The sequence below is a fragment of the Lolium perenne genome, chromosome 1, assembly GCF_019359855.2.
Source record: "Lolium perenne isolate Kyuss_39 chromosome 1, Kyuss_2.0, whole genome shotgun sequence".
Lineage (NCBI taxonomy): Eukaryota > Viridiplantae > Streptophyta > Magnoliopsida > Poales > Poaceae > Lolium > Lolium perenne.
This window is the reverse complement of record NC_067244.2, coordinates 742,942-765,884: the sequence shown is the minus strand read 5'-3', so window position 1 is coordinate 765,884 and position 22,943 is coordinate 742,942.

Sequence of the window (22,943 nt, the reverse complement as noted above, 5' to 3'; positions counted from 1 at the left end):
CTTGAAAGGTGAATGGTGAACTTGACTTTGAATCACAACTGAGTTGTGGGAATGACACTAATGTTCCCACTTGAGTTAGTTGAGCAAATGAAGGTTTTTGATTATTAAAGTGTTTATGAAATAAAACTGGCTTTATGCAAATGAAACTAGAGCTTAGAACCCCTTACTATAGTTGATAGTGTTTACCTTAGTATTAGTTTGCGAGTACTTTAAAGTACTCATGGCTTTGTCCCTGGCTATTCAAATGGCCAGACTATGAAGAGGAGTACCAGAACCCGGAAGAAGGACAGCAGGACGTCTACGACAACTAGGATCACTCCTGACGTCAACAGTTGCCTGTGGAACAGATGGACCATGACCCCTACTACTACGCTACTTCGCTTCCGCTATGTGTTTTGTAATTGATCAATAGATCAACTAGTATTGTAATGAGACTGGATCATGTGATCCCGTGTTGTAAGACAATTATGCGTTGTAATAAATGATGTGTTGTGATATTAATCTATTATGTCTCGCAAAAACAATATTCCTGGGATTGCGATGAATGGCATAATAGGCATCTGGACTTAAAAATCCGGGTGTTGACACTCCATATGGAAGGTTTTTGGTTCGGGTCTTATTCGAAGACTTGGAGACCAACTCTTGGGGTTCCACCTATATAATGAGGGCCAAGGGGAGGGGGCCGGCCACCCCTAAGCACCACAAGGTGGCCGCACCACTAGATGGTCGGCGCCCCCCTCCCAAACCCTAGCCGCCCCCTCTCTCCTCTATAGTTCCCGCATGCTTAGCGAAGCTCCGCCGGACTTCTCCACCACCACCGACACCACGCCGTCGTGCTGTCAGATTCAAGAGGAGCTACTACTTCCGCTGCCCGCTGGAACGGGGAGGTGGACGTCGTCTTCATCAACAACCGAACGTGTGACCGAGTACGGAGGTGCTGCCCGTTCGTGGCGCCGGAAGCGATCGTGATCAAGATCTTCTACGCGCTTTTGCAAGCAGCAAGTGAACGTCTACCGCAGCAACAAGAGCCTCGTCTTGTAGGCTTTGGAATCTCTTCAAGGGTGAGACTCGATATCCCCTCGTTGCTACCGTCTTCTAGATTGCATCTTGGCTTGGATTGCGTATTCGCGGTAGGAAATTTTTTGTTTTCTATGCAACATTATCCTTCAGTGGTATCAGAGCCGTGTCTATGCATAGAGGGTTGCACGAGTAGAACACAATGGTTTTGTGGGCGTTGATGCTCTTGTTATCTTTAGTTTGAGTACTTTGCATCTTTGTGGCATAGTGGGATGAAGCGGCCCGGACTAACTTTACATGACCGCGTTCATGAGACTTGTTCCTCGTTCGACATGCAACTTGTATTGCATAAGAGGCTTTGCGGGTGTCTGTCTCTCCTACTATAGTGAAGATTCAACTTACTCTTCTATTGACAACACTAGTATCACCGTTGTGGTTCATGTTCGTAGGTAGATTAGATCTTACTCGAAAACCCTAAACCACGTAAAATATGCAAACCAAATTAGAGACGTCTAACTTGTTTTTGCAGGGTTTGGTGATGTGATATGGCCATAATATGATGATGAATATGTATGAGATGATCATTATTGTATTGTGGCAACCGGCAGGAGCCTTATGGTTGTCTTTAAATTTCATGTTGAGTAGTATTTCAAAGTAGTTGTAATAGTTGCTACATGAGGTGAACAACCATGAAGACGGCGCCATGAACCTTGACGCTACGCCGACGATGATGGAGATCATGCCCGTTGATGATGAAGATCATGTCCATGCTTTGGAGATGAAGATCAAAGGCGCAAAGACGAAAGGGCCATATCATATCACATATGAATTGCATGTGATGTTAATCCTTTATGCATCTTATTTTGCTTAGAACGCGGCGGTAGCATTATAAGATGATCCCTCACATTAATATCAAGATAATAAAGTGTTCTCCCCTCGTATGCACCGTTGCCAAAGTTCGTCGTTTCGAAGCATCTCGTGATGATCGGATGTGATAGATTCAACGTTCATATACAACGGGTGTAAGCCATGTTGCACACGCGGAATACTTGGGTTTGCTTGACGAGCCTAGCATGTACAGACATGGCCTCGGGACAACGGAAACCGAAAGGTTGAACACGAGTCATATGGATGATATGATCAACATGTTGATGTTCACCATTGAAGCTACATCATCTCACGTGATGATCGGTTTTGGTGTAGTGGATGTGGATCGTGTACCACTTAACAACTATGAGGGATGTTGTATTAAGTGGGAGTTCATTAGTAATTAGATTAAAACATGAACTATTTATCATAAACATAGTCTGAGTAGTATTTTGAATTAATTTTGTAGTATTGGCATCCGTTTTCTACTATGCGCTAGTCTTGTTATTGAGATAGAAATACTGTTAAAATCTGATAAGAAACTTTACGGATTGGTACCGTATTGTTAATGAATCAAGAAATGATTAAGTCCTATTGCAAACTTTTAGTAAACCTCACATTGTTGATTCAAAGAGCTATGGTTTCAATTAGTACCTAAAGTTATCTTGTCTCCTTGAAACTTGAAGTTCAAATCTGTTTGAAAAGTAAGGAGCTGAAAATTTAGTTTTCAGAAATAATCAAGGTATGAGATATATGTGATATCTAAGACCTTATTGCAAGATGATAGAATATAATTTGGTGAGAATACATAAACTCATAAGTTTTATGGGAATGTATGAAGGTTGAAGACGCCAGGCGTCACAATCCTCCAACTATTGGGGCACTAATAATATTTGCATATCCATGAAGTTATCATCCTTAGTATGCACCGTTGCTAAGACTCGTCGTTTCGAAGCATCACGTGATGATCGGGTGTGATAGATTCTACGTGTGCATACAATGGGTGCAAGCCAGATTTGCACATGCGAATACCAAGGTTAAAACTTTACGAGCCTAGCATGTACAGACATGGTCTCGGAAAGTTGTCATGATATAATGGATAAAATTATGATTGAAATTGTTCATCATATTACAAAGTTACTAATAGTGAAATATGAAACACTTGTCATAAGATGATCAACTTAAAGTAAGAACCTCAAGGTTATTGGTATTTGACCAACAAACCTAGAAGTTAATAATGTTAAAGTGTTTTTCTGAATAATGAGGAAAACTAAAAGAGAAACTGCAAAAGATATTTTGGCAGAAAGAAAGAAAAGGCTAGAAAGTCTAGCTCAGGTGTATATATATGATATACATGTTATGGTTGTATTCCTAGTTAGGTCACACTATGAAATTCTTGGGTATTAGTACTATATTGGTTGGTATGAAGTGTCATACAAAACAACGCAATACAAGAATACAATGGCCTAAGTGACTGACAAGGAATATGATAGGAATACACTTCTGGAACAAAAATAAAGTGTTATTATGTTCGTCGTTGGCATCCTATCTAGCCCTTAGAATTTATAATAAAGAACTTAATAATTGTTATTTTGCTCTGGTCAAATGAAAAACAATGAGTTGTTCAAATTATGACATTACTCCATGTACGATGGATAAGTTATTATAAATCTTAATGGTGAAACACACATACATAACACTGACGCTAAAATGCCATAAGGCAAATGATTTGAATTCCACTTATTTGTGGAACCGCCATTTAGGTCATGTTAGAAAGGAACGCATGAAGGAACTCCATGCAAATGGATTTTTGGAGTCATTCGATTTTTGAATCGTTTGGCGCTTGCAAATCTTTTCTAAAGAGAATGACTGAAATACCGTTCATAGGCCAAGAGTTGAACGTGAAACTAACTTAGTGGAAACATACATGATGATATATGTGGTTCACTGGGCATAGTTGTGTGCGGGAGATTCTTCTACTTCATGAAAACTTCCAACAATGAATTGAGTATATATATGTGGATATATTCAATAAGGAAGAAGTTTGAAACATTTGAATAGATTCAAATAAATTTCAGTATGAAGTGGAAATCATCGTAATAGAAATCAAATATCTATGATTGGATCATGGTGGAAATATTTGAATTACGAGTTTTAACGAACATCTAAGAGAGTTATGAAATTGTTCTACAACTCACGTTTCTTGGAGTATCATAATGATGATGGAGTATCCGAGAGATGTATCCAAACCTTGTTGGATCAATGATGAGATAAAATATTGATGCCATTATATTTTTGTGGATTATTCTTTAGAGACTACCGCTTTTACACTGAATAGAGCATCATCATGATCCGTTGAAATGACACCATACAAGTTATGGCATGGGTATAAACCCTAATAGTCAACCAAAATCGGATGAATGTCTTTGTTGGTTATCCCAGAGATTTAATTGGGAATTCTTCCCACGAGACAAAGACAAAAGTGTTTGTCAATGTTTCTTATTTCCGAGAAATTGTTTCGAGTGAAGTATTTGAGTGGGAGGACAATATAATTTGATAAGGTTTATGAACCTGAGCATAATGATCAGAGTAGCGCAGCATCGGAATTGGTTTCGGAAGCGGCCACGACGATCATGGCTCTCATGACTACAAAGTGTTTTAGCCATGGAGATCGAAGTACATATTGAACCTTGTAGGTATGGTTTACTTTGTGATCAAATAAATGATTTGTGGACAAAGGATTGATTTTGAACAATGATAAACCAACTACAAACAAAGAAGTTATGATGGGCCCTGACTCCGTTAAAATGGCCATGCGCCATGAAATCCATAATAGATGAATACTTTTTGAAAGTAAATGGATCTATAGACATGGATGAAATATCTTTGAAGAAGCTCGACTTGTCGAAAAATTGTTTGCGACAAAGTTCAAAGAGTTGACTACGATAAGATTAGATCTTCCGTAGCAATGCTTATAGTCTATGTGGATTATTCTAGTAATCACTACATATTTCTTTTATGAGATATGCTAGTAGGATGGCAAAATACATTACTTATCAGAAGTATGTATTAAAGGTGTATACAAGATACAACCAAGAGTTTTGCTGGTTCGTGGAATACTAGATAGGTATACGAACTTCAATTGGATGAAGTAAGTATCGCGGAGTTGGAATCTTCACCAGATGAAATAGTCAAAGAGTTTTTGATTTCATCAAGAGATGATGAAGAGGCTTGCGTTTGCAAGAAATTAAGTGGGAGCGCTAAGACATATTTATAATACTTTATGTAAGTGACATATAGTTGTTTATAAATGATGTAATTATATACTTGATTAAAAGGTTTCATTGAGAAATTAATTTCAATGAAAGGATATGGACTGAAACATATCTAGTGTCAAGATCTATGAAGATAGATTGAAACATAAAATAAGTTTAAGTCAAAGTACATAGAATGGATATTGAAATAGTTCAATATAGAAAATGTTCTTGTCATGTAAAGTTTTAACAAGACTTGAGTGTATCTGACACTCAAAGAGTAAAAACACATGAGTGATTATAGATCACGAATAATATGTACACAATCAGATATCATGTGCTATAAAGTGTTATGAGCATTTACCAGAATGATTCATATGATGATCATTGGACGACAGTAAGAATATCCTTGAGTACTTTAGAAGAACTAAGGATATATATATATATTTTTTGTATGAAGAAATGACAAACAAATCACTGTAAGGTGTTACACCAATATTGTTTTTGTCACATATAAAATATAATTTCAATCTCAAATTAGACTAAGTGTTGTTTAAAAGGTAGCACAATGAGCTAGAAGTTGTCTATGCTAGATTTAGAAGAGTTCTAAATATTGTGATGGATTCTACAAAAGAAGGCAGAGTATATCATTGTTTTGACAATGACAAAGGATGTTAAGTCAAGAGGTTCTTTGAGAACTTGGTGTAGTTCCGACAGAGTCAGAACTTTGAAGCTATATTGTGTGTGACAATATTAGTGACATATTTCAGACCGCGGAATTAAGGTTCCACCAGAAGACCAAACATATTTAAATGCCGACTCATTTGGAAATGAGTGATGCGTTGAGACGCAAATGAATTACAAAATACATACGTTTCTGAGCGTGTCAGATCCGTTGACTAAAAACCTCTCCCGTGAGCAATACATGATAAAGCACCATAAGGCCAAGGTGTTATATCTTTACAAATGTAAACTAGATTATTGACTCTAGTGCAAGTGGGAGACTGAAGAAGATATGCCCTAGAGGCAATAATAAAGTAGTTATTATTTATATCTTTATGTTTATGATAAATGTTTATATATCATGCTATAATTGTATTAACCGAAACATTAGTACATGTGTGATATGTAGACAACAAAGAAGTCCCTAGTATGCCTCTTAAACTAGCTTGTTGATTAATGGATGATTAGTTTCATAATCATGAACATTGGATGTTATTAATAACAAGGTTATATCATTATATGAATGATGTAATGGACACACCCAATTAAGCGTAGCATAAGATCTCGTCATTAAGTTATTTGCTATAAGCTTTCGATACATAGTTACCTAGTCCTTATGACCATGAGATCATGTAAATCACTTATACCGGAAAGGTACTTTGATTACATCAAACGCCACTGCGTAAATGGGTGGTTATAAAGGTGGGATTAAGTATCCGGAAAGTATGAGTTGAGGCATATGGATCAACAGTGGGATTTGTCCATCCCGATGACGGATAGATATACTCTGGGCCCTCTCGGTGGAATGTCATCTAATGTCTTGCAAGCATATGAATAAGTTCATAAGAGACCACATACCACGGTACGAGTAAAGAGTACTTGTCAAGAGACGAGGTTGAACAAGGTATAGATTGATACCGATGATCAAACCTCGGACAAGTAAAATATCGCGTGACAAAGGGAATTGGTATCGTATGTGAATGGTTCATTCGATCACTAAAGTCATCGTTGAATATGTGGGAGCCATTATGGATCTCCAGATCCCGCTATTGGTTATTGGTCGGAGTGAGTACTCAACCATGTCCGCATAGTTCACGAACCGTAGGGTGACACACTTAAAGTTGGATGTTGAAATGGTAGAACTTGAATATGGAATGGAGTTCGAATATTTGTTCGGAGTCCCGGATGAGATCCCGGACATCACGAGGAGTTCCGGAATGGTCCGGAGAATAAGATTCATATATAGGATGTCATTTTATGTGAATTAAAATGTCGCGGAAGGTTCTATGGAAGGTTCTAGAAGGTTCTAGAAAAGTCCGGAAGAAACCACCAAGGAAGGTGGAGTCCACATGGGACTCCACCTCCATGGCCGGCCAACCCTAGTGGGGGAGGAGTCCCAAGTGGACTCCCCCTTAGGGGGCCGGCCAACCCCCCATATGGGAGGTGGAACTCCCACCTCTAGTGGGAGTCCTAGCTTGGCTAGGTTTCCCCTCCATATGGAAGGTTTTTGGTTCGGGTCTTATTCGAAGACTTGGAGACCAACTCTTGGGGTTCCACCTATATAATGAGGGCCAAGGGGAGGGGGCCGGCCACCCCTAAGCACCACAAGGTGGCCGCACCACTAGATGGTCGGCGCCCCCCTCCCAAACCCTAGCCGCCTGATACGTCTCCGACGTATCGATAATTTCTTATGTTCCATGCCACATTATTGATGTTATCTACATGTTTTATGCACACTTTATGTCATATTCGTGCATTTTCTGGAACTAACCTATTAACAAGATGCCGAAGTGCCGATTCTTTGTTTCTGCTGTTTTTGGTTTCAGAAATCTGAGTAAGGAAATATTCTCGGAATTGGACGAAATCAAAGCCCAGGGGCCTATTTTCTCACGAAGCTTCCAGAAGTCCGAAGGAGAGACGAAGAGGGGCCACGGAGGGGCCACACCCTAGGGCGGCGCGGCCCCCCCCTTGGCCGCGCGGCCCTGTGGTGTGGGGCCCCGTGCCGCCTCTTGACCTGCCCTTCCGCCTATAAAAAGTCTCCGTGACGAAACCCCGATCCGAGAGCCACGATACGGAAAACCTTCCAGAGACGCCGCCAACGCCGATCCCATCTCGGGGGATCCAGGAGATCGCCTCCGGCACCCTGCCGGAGAGGGGAATCATCTCCCGGAGGACTCTACGCCACCATGGTCGCCTCCGGTGTGATGTGTGAGTAGTCTACCCCTGGACTATGGGTCCATAGCAGTAGCTAGATGGTTGTTTTCTCCCCATTGTGCTATCATTGTCGGATCTTGTGAGCTGCCTAACATGATCAAGATCATCTATCTGTAATTCTATATGTTGCGTTTGTTGGGATCCGATGAATAGAGAATACTTGTTATGTTGATTATCAAAGTTATATCTATGTGTTGTTTATGATCTTGCATGCTCTCCGTTACTAGTAGATACTCTGGCCAAGTTTTTGCTATTAACTCCAAGAGGGAGTACTTATGCTCGATAGTGGGTTCATGCCCGCATTGACACCGGGACAAAGGATGTGAAAGTTCTAAGGTTGTGTTGTGCTGTTGCCACTAGGGATAAAACATTAGTGCTATGTTCAAGGATGTAGTCACTAGTTACATTACGCACCATACTTAATGCAATTGTCTGTTGTTAGCAACTTAATCTGGAGGGGTTCGGATGATAACCTGAAGGTGGACTTTTTAGGCATAGATGCAGTTGGATGACGGTCTATGTACTTTGTCGTAATGCCCAATTAAATCTCACTATACTCATCATGATATGTATGTGCATGGTCATGCTCTCTTTATTTGTCAATTGCCCAACTGTAATTTGTTCACCCAACATGCTGTTCGTCTTATGGGAGAGACACCTCTAGTGAACTGTGGACCCCGGTCCAATTCTCTTTACTGAAATACAATCTACTGCAATACTTGTTCTACTGTTTTCTGCAAACAATCATCTTCCACACAATACGGTTAACTCTTTGTTACAGCAAGCCGGTGAGATTGACAACCTCACTGTTTCGTTGGGGCAAAGTACTTTGGTTGTGTTGTGCAGGTTCCACGTTGGCGCCGGAATCACTGGTGTTGCGCCGCACTACATCTCGCCGCCATCAACCTTCAACGTGCTTCTTGACTCCTACTGGTCCGATTAAACCTTGGTTTCTTACTGAGGGAAACTTGCCGCTGTGCGCATCACACCTTCCTCTTGGGGTTCCCAACGGACGTGCCAACCACACGCATCAAGCAAATTTCTGGCGCCGTTGCCGGGGAGATCAAGACACGCTGCAAGGGGAGTCTCCACTTCTCAATCTCTTTACTTTGTTTTTGTCTTGCTTAGTTTTATTTACTACTTTGTTTGCTGCACTATATCAAAACACAAAAAAATTAGTTGCTAGTTTTACTTTATTTACTTTCTTGCACTCTATATCAAAAACACAAAAAAAAAAATTAGTTACTTGTTTTACTTAATATCATGCATGTTTTTATTTCACTAGTTAAGCATAATGGAAAACAACAAAAATATGAGAGATCTTTATGAACTCTATCTTGAATTAGGACATGATGTGTTTGAAGAGAGAATTAAAAAACCCATGGAACTTTATATGCATGCTAATGGGAATGTTATTAATATGAATGCTTTGAACACTATTGTTGCTAATGCTATGGAAAATTCTAAGCTTGGGGAAGCTGGCTTTGATGAGCATGATCTTTTTAGTCCCCCAAGTATTGAGGAGAAAATTTTCTTTTATGATTACAATATGACTCCTATATATGATGATAGCCACTTTGTTGAATTTGCTCCCACTACAACTAATAAAATTGATTATGCTTATGTGGAGAGTAATAATTTTATGCATGAGACTCATGATAAGAATGCTTTATGTGATAGTTATATTGTTGAGTTTGCTCATGATACTACTGAAAGTTATTATGAGAGAGGAAAATATGGTTGTAGAATTTTTCATGTTACTAAAATGCCTCTCTATATGCTGAAATTTTTGAAGCTACACTTGTTTCATCTTCCTATGCTTGCCACTTTGCTCTTCATGAACTTGTTTATTTACAAGATTCCTTTTCATAGGAAGCATGTTAGGTTTAAATTTGTTTTGAATTTGCCTCTTGATGCTCTCTTTTGCTTCAAATACTATTTCTTGCGAGTGCATCATTAAAACTGCTGAGCCCATCTTAATGGCTATAAAGAAAAGCGCTTATGGGAGACAACCCATGTTTTTACCTACAGTACTTTGTTTTTATTTTGTGTCTTGGAAGTTGTTTACTACTGTAGCAACCTCTCCTTATCTTAGTTTTGTGTTTTGTTGTGCCAAGTTAAGCCGTTGATAGAAAAGTAAGTACTAGATTTGGATTACTGCACAGTTCCAGATTTCTTTGCTGTCACGAATCTGAGTCCACCTCCCTGTAGGTAGCTCAGAAAATTAAGCCAATTTACGTGCATGATCCTCAGATATGTACGCAACTTTCATTCAATTTGAGCATTTTCATTTGAGCAAGTCTGGTGCCATTTTAAAATTCATCAATACGAACTGTTCTGTTTTGACAGATTCTGCCTTTTATTTCGCATTGCCTCTTTCGCTATGTTGGATGAATTTCTTTGATCCATTAATGTCCAGTAGCATTATGCAATGTCCAGAAGTGTTAAGAATGATTGTGTCACCTCTGAATATGTCAATTTATATTGTGCACTAACCCTCTAATGAGTTGTTTCGAGTTTGGTGTGGAGGAAGTTTTCAAGGATCAAGAGAGGAGTATGATGCAACATGATCAAGGAGAGTGAAAGCTCTAAGCTTGGGGATGCACCCGGTGGTTCACCCCTGCATATATCAAGAAGACTCAAGCGTCTAAGCTTGGGGATGCCCAAGGCATCCCCTTCTTCATCGACAACATTATCAGGTTCCTCCCCTGAAACTATATTTTTATTCCATCACATCTTATGTGCTTTTTCTTGGAGCGTCGGTTTGTTTTTGTTTTTTGTTTTGTTTGAATAAAATGGATCCTAGCATTCACTTTATGGGAGAGAGACACGCTCCGCTGTAGCATATGGACAAGTATGTCCTTGGTTTCTACTCATAGTATTCATGGCGAAGTTTCTCCTTCGTTAAATTGTTATATGGTTGGAATTGGAAAATGATACATGTAGTAATTGCTATAAATGTCTTGGGTAATGTGATACTTGGCAATTGTTGTGCTCATGATTAAGCTCTTGCATCATATGCTTTGCACCCATTAATGAAGAAATACATAGAGCATGCTAAAATTTGGTTTGCATATTTGGTTTCTCTAAGGTCTAGATAATTTCTAGTTTTGAGTTTGAACAACAAGGAAGACGGTGTAGAGTCTTATAATGTTTTCAATATGTCTTTTATGTGAGTTTTGCTGCACCGGTTCATCCTTGTGTTTGTTTCAAATAAACCTTGCTAGCCTAAACCTTGTATCGAGAGGGGATACTTCTCATGCATCCAAATACTTGAGCCAACCACTATGCCATTTGTGTCCACCATACCTACCTACTACATGGTATTTTCCGCCATTCCAAAGTAAATTGCTTGAGTGCTACCTTTAAAATTCCATCATTCACTTTTGCAATATATAGCTCATGGGACAAATAGCTTAAAAACTATTGTGGTATTGAATATGTAATTATGCACTTTATCTCTTATTAAGTTGCTTGTTGTGCGATAACCATGTTCACTGGGGACGCTATCAACTATTCATTATTGAATTTCATGTGAGTTGCTATGCATGTCCGTCTTGTCTGAAGTAAGAGAGATCTACCACCATATGGTTAAGCATGCATATGTTAGAGAAGAACATTGGGCCGCTAACTAAAGCCATGCTCCATGGTGGAAGTTTCAGTTTTGGACAACAATCCTCAAATCTCAAATGAGAAAATTATTAATTGTTGGTATATGCTTATGCATAAAAGAGGAGTCCATTATCTGTTGTCTATGTTGTCCCGGTATGGATGTCTAAGTTGAAGAATAATCAATAGCGAGAAATCCAATGCGAGCTTTCTCCTTAGACCTTTGTACAGGCGGCATAGAGGTACCCCTTTGTGACACTTGGTAAAAACAATGCATTGTGATGATCCGGTAGTCCAAGCTAATTAGGACAAGGTGCGGGCACTATTAGTACACTATGCATGAGGCTTGCAACTTATAAGATATAATTTACATGATGCATATGCTTTATTACTACCGTTGACAAAATTGTTTCATGTTTTCAAAATCAAAGCTCTAGCACAAATATAGCAATCGATGCTTTTCCTCTATGGAGGACCATTCTTTTACTTTCAATGTTGAGTCAGTTCACCTATTTCTCTCCACCTCAAGAAGCAAACACTTGTGTGAACTGTGCATTGATTCCTACATACTTGCTTATTGCACTTATTATATTACTCTATGTTGACAATATCCATGAGATATACATGTTACAAGTTGAAAGCAACCGCTGAAACTTAATCTTCTTTTGTGTTGCTTCAATGCCTTTACTTTGAATTATTGCTTTATGAGTTAACTCTTATGCAAGACTTATTGATGCTTGTCTTGAAGTGCTATTCATGAAAAGTCTTTGCTATATGATTCACTTGTTTACTCATGTCATATACATTGTTTTGATCGCTGCATTCACTACATATGCTTTACAAATAGTATGATCAAGATTATGATGGCATGTCACTCCAGAAATTATCTGTGTTATCGTTTTACTGCTCGGGACGAGCAGAACTAAGCTTGGGGATGCTGATACGTCTCCGACGTATCGATAATTTCTTATGTTCCATGCCACATTATTGATGTTATCTACATGTTTTATGCACACTTTATGTCATATTCGTGCATTTTCTGGAACTAACCTATTAACAAGATGCCGAAGTGCCAGCTGCTGTTTTTGGTTTCAGAAATCCTAGTAAGGAAATATTCTCGGAATTGGACGAAATCAAAGCCCAGGGGCCTATTTTCTCACGAAGCTTCCAGAAGTCCGAAGGAGAGACGAAGAGGGGCCACGGAGGGGCCACACCCTAGGGCGGCGCGGCCCCCCCCTTGGCCGCGCGGCCCTGTGGTGTGGGGCCCCCGTGCCGCCTCTTGACCTGCCCTTCCGCCTATAAAAAGTCTCCGTGACGAAACCCCCAGTACCGAGAGCCACGATACGGAAAACCTTCCAGAGACGCCGCCAACGCCGATCCCATCTCGGGGATCCAGAGATCGCCTCCGGCACCTGCCGGAGAGGGGAATCATCTCCCCGGAGGACTCTACGCCGCCATGGTCGCCTCCGGTGTGATGTGTGAGTAGTCTACCCCTGGACTATGGGTCCATAGCAGTAGCTAGATGGTTGTTTTCTCCCCATTGTGCTATCATTGTCGGATCTTGTGAGCTGCCTAACATGATCAAGATCATCTATGTAATTCTATATGTTGCGTTTGTTGGGATCCGATGAATAGAGAATACTTGTTATGTTGATTATCAACGTTATATCTATGTGTTGTTTATGATCTTGCATGCTCTCCGTTACTAGTAGATACTCTGGCCAAGTTTTTGCTATTAACTCCAAGAGGGAGTACTTATGCTCGATAGTGGGTTCATGCCTGCATTGACACAGGACAAAGTGAGAAAGTTCTAAGGTTGTGTTGTGCTGTTGCCACTAGGGATAAAACATTAGTGCTATGTTCAAGGATGTAGTCACTAGTTACATTACGCACCATACTTAATGCAATTGTCTGTTGTTAGCAACTTAATACTGGAGGGGGTTCGGATGATAACCTGAAGGTGGACTTTTTAGGCATAGATGCAGTTGGATGACGGTCTATGTACTTTGTCGTAATGCCCAATTAAATCTCACTATACTCATCATGATATGTATGTGCATGGTCATGCTCTCTTTATTTGTCAATTGCCCAACTGTAATTTGTTCACCCAACATGCTGTTCGTCTTATGGGAGAGACACCTCTAGTGAACTGTGGACCCCGGTCCAATTCTCTTTACTGAAATACAATCTACTGCAATACTTGTTCTACTGTTTTCTGCAAACAATCATCTTCCACACAATACGGTTAACTCTTTGTTACAGCAAGCCGGTGAGATTGACAACCTCACTGTTTCGTTGGGGCAAAGTACTTTGGTTGTGTTGTGCAGGTTCCACGTTGGCGCCGGAATCACTGGTGTTGCGCCGCACTACATCTCGCCGCCATCAACCTTCAACGTGCTTCTTGACTCCTACTGGTCCGATTAAACCTTGGTTTCTTACTGAGGGAAACTTGCCGCTGTGCGCATCACACCTTCCTCTTGGGGTTCCCAACGGACGTGCCAACCACACGCATCACCGCCCCCTCTCTCCTCTATAGTTCCCGCATGCTTAGCGAAGCTCCGCCGGACTTCTCCACCACCACCGACACCACGCCGTCGTGCTGTCAGATTCAAGAGGAGCTACTACTTCCGCTGCCCGCTGGAACGGGGAGGTGGACGTCGTCTTCATCAACAACCGAACGTGTGACCGAGTACGGAGGTGCTGCCCATTCGTGGCGCCGGAAGCGATCGTGATCAAGATCTTCTACGCGCTTTTGCAAGCGGCAAGTGAACGTCTACCGCAGCAACAAGAGCCTCATCTTGTAGGCTTTGGAATCTCTTCAAGGGTGAGACTCGATATCCCCTCGTTGCTACCGTCTTCTAGATTGCATCTTGGCTTGGATTGCGTATTCGCGGTAGGAAATTTTTTGTTTTCTATGCAACGTTATCCTTCATTTATATGGCGCCAGAAGCGAAAGCCTTGTCACGAATTGGATTGCGGTGAGGTTGCCAGCGAGAGAGAGGAGGAAGAGCACGGCGTCGTGCTGGCCGGCATGCGGGAGGAAGGGGATGAGGAGGACGCGATATTTTGGCCGAAGGGTTACCCTGGGCCAAGCTGGGCTGTGCTGGGCTGGTGCCTGATGGGCTGCTGGGCTGCTCGGATCTGCCAGGTAAGCCCTCCTCTTCTCTTATTTTTCTTTTCTGTTTTTATTTCATGTTTTCCTTTTCTGTTTTGTATTTTTTTTAAATCCAATACAATTTATTTTATACCCAGCAGGTAATTTATACTTTGAACATTTTATGACTAAATGAAGGGCCATTGTATTTCGGAGTTATTCTGGAATAACCATTTGACATAAGTGAGCTTTATTGTAAATTTTAATTAAGCATGATTTTATGCACTATTTTAATTTCTCTTATCTTGTGTATCAATTTTTATTTTGAATGATTATGGTTGATGCTTTCAATCCAAAGTATTTCAGAAATTGTTCTTAGGGCTTGGTTTCTATTTGAGGAATTGGTCACTTGCAAATGATTTTATGTGAGCACATATTTATTAGGGTTTTATCACTTCTATTATAACCCCTTTTTAAGGTTAACACTAGCATTATCTTTGAAAGCATCTAAGGTAGGTATTGTTCCATCATGGTTGATCGTGGTTACAAAGATAAATAGTTGATCACTACACATATGGGTTTTACCATATAATGTAGCACAAGGTTTTTTTCTTATGTTCAAAAATTGAAGTATAAGATTTATTTGATGTGCAAATCTAGGGTTCAAATGTTATTTACCTAATGACACATGGGTTGAATCTTAATTGTGGTTTAGGTTTTATTTGTGATCACCCAAGTGATACACAAACTAGGGTTGAGATTTAATTCTAGGTTGTAGATATGGGATGACACCAGAGTGCATTGGCTAGGGTTTAATCTCCCCTAACCATGTTAAGGTGGTTACTTGCTTAATATTTCATGTGCTTCCCTAATTACTAAGGATTTGAGAATTGGTTTTATCTTCTACCAATTAACTTCTATTATTATCCCCAACTTATCATTAAAGTAACTCTATTGATTATAGTTCTTTTTATAATTAACTTTGGTCATATGGATGTATGGTTTCTCACCATATGAAGTATAGTGTTTAACTCTAAGGTTTTCTTAGGTTCATTAATTTATGAAATATAGATAGGGTAGGATTCTATTTGTGATCACCAAGTGGTTCACAAGTAAAGGTTGGGATATAAGTCTAGGGTTGCTTACTAGTGATCTCCCCATGATTTCATGTGATGAATAATATCTACTGATCATATAAGTGTTAGCATTTGGATTACTCTCCTATTTCTCCAAAGCATGGTCATGGATTAGGCATGATCCACTTGTTCTTAATATCCTTACCTCAAGTTCTTAGGATTTATGATCATTACTCAATTTATAATGGTCAAGGTTTGGCTTCTAAGTTATCTCTCAAGAATTTAGGTTTCTCACTCCCAAGATTAAGTATTGTCTTGATGAACTAAGGTATAGCAATTCTATTTTACTTTTGTAAACACCCGGATTTTTAAGTCCTGATGCCTATTATATCATACATCGCAATCCCAGGAAGATTGTTTTTGCGAGACATAATAGTAAGTAGTTCAGAGTCATCATTTATTACAACACATACTTGTTTTACAACAATGGATCACATGATCCAATATTACACAAATAGATTGTTCAACATCACAAATAAGTAGCGGAAGCGTAGTAGTAGTGGACTATCATTTCCACAGGCAACGCTTGACGTTAGAAGACGCTCCTAGTTATCGTAGACGTCATGTTGTCCGTCATCCTGATACTGTTGCTCCTCTTCATAGTCTGGCATTTGAATAGCCAGGGCAAAGCCATGAGTACTTTTAACGTACTCGCAAGTTAACACTAAAGTAATTACTTATTTGGTGTAGTAAGGGGGGTACTAAGCTCTAGGTTTATTTGCCTAAAGCCAAGTTTTATTTCAATAACATTTAGTAAAAACTCATCATTTGCTAGATTATCCCAAGTGGGAACATTAGTGTCATTCCCACCAATCATGGTGATTCAAGTCAATATCACCTTTCAATTCACCATTCCTTTTTAAGACCAAAATTCTGATAACGGAACAGTATGGCCTTTCCAATCGTCCGTAACCGTGGACACGGCTATTCGAATAGGTTAAACACTCTGCAGAGGTTGTACTCTTGTGCCACAACTTTTGATTACATCCGTCGAGGATAACCCCGAATCATCGTAACTCAGTACACGGATCATCAACCTTAACCTTTCACTTATATATACTAGTATAGGCACCTCTCCCCATGAGCTTGGCCTCCCGGTGAAAACCAACTGTTAACACGGGAATTGCACAGGGCTTGGGTCGTACATTCACCTCATATTCACATCATTTCTCATATACGGAGGCAGCCTCGGCGTAACCCCTATGATGCTTGTTTAGAGGGAACCCATACTAAAATACACAAGTTTCTAGTTAAGCCCTACCCATAATCAGGTATTGTGGGGGTACTTGTATAATTTGGAAGGGTATCGCATTCAAACCCAATCATCAGTTTTATTTGAAAATTCACCAAGTCAACCATGTCACCTTCACCTTCACATTCTTGCAAAGTCATTTCATTTCACCAAGTTCCCATCTAGAGTAGTCAACTTTTATTTGATTAGCACTAGCCACTATTTCATGAGGGGTGCTAACTAGCTGGGATTTGCTCTAAGCTAACCTTAAATAATGTTCTACTCTAGACCAAGTGAATCATAAATCAAAAAGTACTTTGAAAGTAAATAAGCAAAAATAATTGCAAGGTAAAAACATGAGATAGGTAAATACATAAAATAAAAGGGTGATGGTGCTTTGCTCTTGTAGAGCTTAGCATCATGGTGGTTAGCAAGGGTTATCTTGCCTTGGTGGGGATAGGAGTCAAAGTTCTCCTCTTCTTCTTGAGAGTAGCCTTCCTCCTCTTGGTATTCCTCGTTACTAGCGTCTATATACGAATACGAGGTATAAACACCAAACCAATCTTGTATACTAAACTAAAACACACCAAAGAGTTCACTCAAGTAATACTAATCATCACATTATTCATGGCATGGTGGATTACTTGGTTCATTCTTATTTAAGAGAAAAATAATTTCCTCTCATTATAAGTATTCATTTGAATTGTTATTTAATCTTTTGGAGAGAAAATAATTTCCTCTCATTCTATCCTTTTAAGATTTAATCTCCCCCAATAATAGTAGGGTATGAAATATAAGTTTACCAAGGCCAACATTTCATATCTATTATGAGGGAGTATAATTTAAATAAGGTGCTATACCTTATGCCATTTAAAACTAACATATAAGTGATTTAAAATCTTTAAGTAATAACCATCAGAGGTTTATTAACCCAAGGTCATTACCTCTCCTGGTATTACTTACAAGATTTAAATGAGAGTGTGACTCTCATACTAATTAAAGAATTTGAAAATTAAGTTTAATTCCACTAGACAAAGGCTCCATAGCCACTATTTCAATCTAATCCATGATCATGCAAACAACCTGGCTAGATTATTTCATAATCAATTAGGGTACATCATTTGTGAACTATGAGAGTTGGAATCAACTCAAAATCAATTCTGGTTGAATTTTAAATAAAGTTTGAATCTGCAAAAGTCTCTGTCTTGTTATTTTTAGCAGATTAATTCTACTACGAATTTGGAGGTGGGACCAGTGGCATTGGCTAGATTATTTCCTTAGCTTTCCAACGGTATAAAGTTTGCTAGATTTGGAGTGGTAGATTTCAAACTATTCAAATTTGAATTTGGCATCTGTAAGCATTTGTAATTAAATGAATTAAACGAAAATTGAACTAACTGGGCCGCGCGGGAAAAGCCTACGGGCCCATAATTCAAACGAACCGTTACGGCCCAGCAACACAGCCTGTGTGAGTCGGCCGCCTGACGAGGTGGCTCCACCTGTCAGCGACTATTAAACGCCGAAGCGGTATGGGCGAGCGAGGGACGTTGGATTAGAGGATGGATCGACGACCAGCAGTCGTCGTCTTCTCCGACGAGCGACGGGCTCACTGGCGGCGAGGGTAGGGGGTCGACGGCCTTACCGGCGTTCCCGCGGGGTTCTGCTGGTGGCGAGGCGGTGTTGTCGACGGTGCTGGAGCTCCTGGTAGCAGTGGCGAGGCTCGGGGAGGCGTGGATCAGCGGCGATGATCTGCGGGCTCCGGCGGCTTCGAGCTCTCGATTCGAGCTACTCCGGCGAGGTGGGATGAAATTTACTGGGGGAGAATGATCAGTGATGAGAGGGGAGCAAAGTGTGTGAAGAGATGGAGGGCTGAGGTCCTCTATTTATAGCAGGAGGAGATGGCCGTGGGGTGTTGTGGAGGAGCGTCCATGGCGCGGCGCTTCTGGCAATCGAAGGGGCAAGTGAAGGACGACATCGTGTAGGCGTCGTCCTGGCGATGCTCTAGGTGCAGCGCCGCAGAGAAAAGGGCGACGGGATCGCTCAGGAGTTCGATTCGAGTGTGGCAGTACTGCGGCGAGATTCCGACGAGGACGATGGCGACAAGGCTCCTGCGCGCGCTTGGGCATGTCTAGTGGCTAGAGGGCGTGGAGGCGGTGCTCGACGCAGTGGTAGGGATGCAGGAGAAGGACGGAGGCGATCGAGCGCGTGGCGTCCTGGCGCGTTCCAGAGCGTGATCACCACGTCGACTGGCACGCTCTGGCACGTTTTGGGCGCGTCCGTTCTGGCCAATGCCGTGCATTCGAGATCGAGTGTAGTGTACTTGCGTGATCCTTGTGCTGCAGGGAGGCTCTGAGACATGGTGGAGGAGAGAGGGGAGGGCCAGAGATGGAGTGACCAAAGGTGGCCGGCATTGCAATGTTTGGCATAGTTTAGGGTTTTTCCTCGACTTTAATCGACCAAGCAAGTACCAGGCTCGATGCAGGAGGTGCAGAGGGAGCTGATGATCACATTTCAAAAGTGGTTTAGGCTCAAACCTGCTGGACCTGCTGGACAAAGAGGTGTAACAACAATTCAGAAAACTGCCTGCCAGGTGTTCGCACTACAAGAGATGGGGGATTTGTTGACGAAAACCCTGGTGACAAAAATGCATACCGTCATGGATGTGTCCTTATAGGTGACGAATTCATCTTTCGTCAAGCATTTAAGGTAATGCTTGACGGTATGATTTTTCGTCAACAAAAAATCGTCACCCATTACCCAAGCGGGAAGGGCTTCCATCGTGTCTGTTAATATGTGACGAAATCAAAGATCGTGGTGACGAAATAATACTAAGTTACTTTATTAAATGTTATTAGTTTTATATATCATGCGTGACCCACTTGTCAGGAACATATTTAATTAAGTAAAAATTGTGGTTTGGAAGAATCGAACAAGGGCTTTGGCGTGACCGACGCGGAGTCTTACCGCTAAGGTAGATATGGAATTTTGATCTGGATCCGTAAGTAGTTTATTCTACATATTTATTTCAATGGTGTGATCTAGATGTTACGACATAATAATTCCCTTATTAATATTTATGTCGGCCGAGGGTGCCTCGTTTAAGTCGCGCCGCTAGCACACACGGCCTATATAGGTGCTCTTGCTAACAGTCGAATCGACTAGGGTTCTCGTCGAGGTGAGAAGAATTCCGTGAAGGCTCCATTGTGGTGGCGGTGAGACGCATCATCGGTGAGTTCTCCTGATTGTTCGTTAGGTCTAGATTTTTTAATCAGTTGTCAAGATCTGTTCTGAAGAACGTTGGCATGTTCTTAACTGAATTGTAGGCAATGGATCGAAGTTGGATAACTGATGGCACCAAGAAGTTCACAACAAAGTACATGGCAGGTGTTAGGGATTTCATCAAGTTTGCGCGAGAACACTTGGACAATACAGATGAACCAATCTTGTGCCCTTGCAAGGACTGCCTAAATCTGATACGTCAGGATATAAAAACAGTCGAGGATCACTGCAATTGTTCAGGTATGTCCATGACGTATACAAGATGGACTAGACATGGGGAAGGTTTTAGTGATGACGAAGGGCGGGATAGAAATGATGATGGTGTGTATGATAGTGACAACGATGAAGAGGAAGACAATGGTGATTGTTATGTTGATGATTCGTCTAGTATGATCGATGAACTGCAGAAGTCTGGAAATAAAGGTCCTGAGCTGCCAAATCTATATGCTAATCTAATTGAGTCAGCGAAAAAAGAACTTTATGAGGGATGCACCTCTTTCACTAGGTTGTCGTTCATTATTAAGCTCCTTCATGTCAAATCATACAGCCGGATAACAAACAGAGGATTTTATCTCTTACTTCAGCTTTTACGTACAGCTTTGCCAGATGTGGACTTTCCCAAATCATATGCTGATGCTAAGAGTGTTCTTTCTGATGTTGGGCTTGGTTATGAGACAATTCATGCATGCAAGTTTGATTGTTCTTTATTTTGGGGAGATCACAAGGACGATACGAACTGCCATGTTTGTGGATTATCAAGATATAGAGACCCTACTGGAAAAAAGAAAATCCCTCACAAGGTGTTAAGGTACTTTCCTATAATTAAAAGGTTGCAGAGACTATTTGTTAAAAAGGAAATGTCGACACATACTAGATGGCACAAAGAGAAGAGGGTTGTTGAGCCCAATGTACTGAGGCACCCTGCTGATGGTGAGGCATGGAAGCACTTTGATGGCAAGTTTGATTGGTTTGCTAAAGATCCTCGTAACATAAGACTAGGTTTTGCCACAGACGGCTTCAGTCCTTTTGGAAGTATGAGTAATCCTTACAGTATGTGGCCTGTTTTTGTGATTCCTTACAACTTCCCACCATGGATGTGCATGGATCAATCGAATTACATGATGGCATTGCTAATCCCCGGAAAGTATTCCCCAGGGAAAAGTTTTCATGTATTTATGCAGCCACTGATAAAAGATATGATGCAGCTATGGAGTGGTGTGGAGACATTTGATGCATGCATAGAGGAATATTTCCCATTGCATGCTGCGTTTCTTTGGTCTATTCATGATTATCCTGGATATGCCACTATGTCAGGCCGAAGCACAAGAGGATTTCATGCGTGTGTGCATTGCGATGAGAATCCTTGCGCTGAACCTTTGAAAAACAAAATTGGATATATTGGGCATCGGCGATTTCTTGATAAAGATCACCCATACAGGAAAAGCAGACTTTTCAATGGTACAACTGAGACTAGAGATCCACCAAGGAAGTACACACCCAAAGAGGTAGCTGGGAAGGTAGAAAGGGTTAAGGATTTTGAACATGGGAAAAATCCAATAAGTAGAAAGCGGAAGCGTGCAACTATACCCGGTGAACCAACATGGCACCTAAAAGTCAGCTTACATCATCTACCGTACTGGCCAGAACTTAAGATAGCTCACAACTTAGATGTGATGCATATTGAGAAGAACATATGTGACAATGTGTTGTCGTCAGAAACCCACCGGCGGGCAGCGACGGGCAACACCGTAGAGCCGGGAACAACCTAGGGCTGCGGCTGGCCGAGGTCCCTCCGAGCGACGGCCCGCAAAGCCTTCTGGTCACACGTCCGATGCTGATTGCAAGGGCGTGCCACCTGACCTATACCTGGTCAGGAAGGTGATGGAGATGCCTCGCTTAGTTTCCTGCATGGCATACACGTAAACATTAAATACGAGCCTCGATCGGCTCTCAGGTTATCCTGTGAATCGGCTCAAGGAGCCGATCCACCCATGATTCATACAGGGTGCACGAATATATGGTGGTCCTGCTTGATCAAGATAAAGCTAATTAGATCTACGACGATTTAGGGTTTTCACCGCATAATCGGAACATCCTACTCAGGATTGGGCCTCGCGGCCACGCACGGTGATCGTAAGTCGATCCTAGACAAGGCCTAAAAACCAACACGAGGTTGATCCCTGGAACATCCTGTCTAGGACTAACGAACGACACCCTACGTGCCGCTGGATCCTCCAGCCCCTTGTAAGGCCTAACTATTGCAGATATTAAACTAATCCTTGATGAACAAGGAGCAATCGTAATGGATCAGATCTACTAAATAACGATCAAGCGGGGTGCCGCCCCCACACCTGAGATAGGTGTGAGGGCGGCTAGATATGCAAGGGTTGCACTACGATAGCATGTTTACGCGAAGAACTATGCTAACCCTAACACATCTATGATAACTACGTTGCTCGCCATCAACAAGGCTTCAGTACGAGCAACGCATGAACAACGTGGAGCTTGTGCTGCCTAGA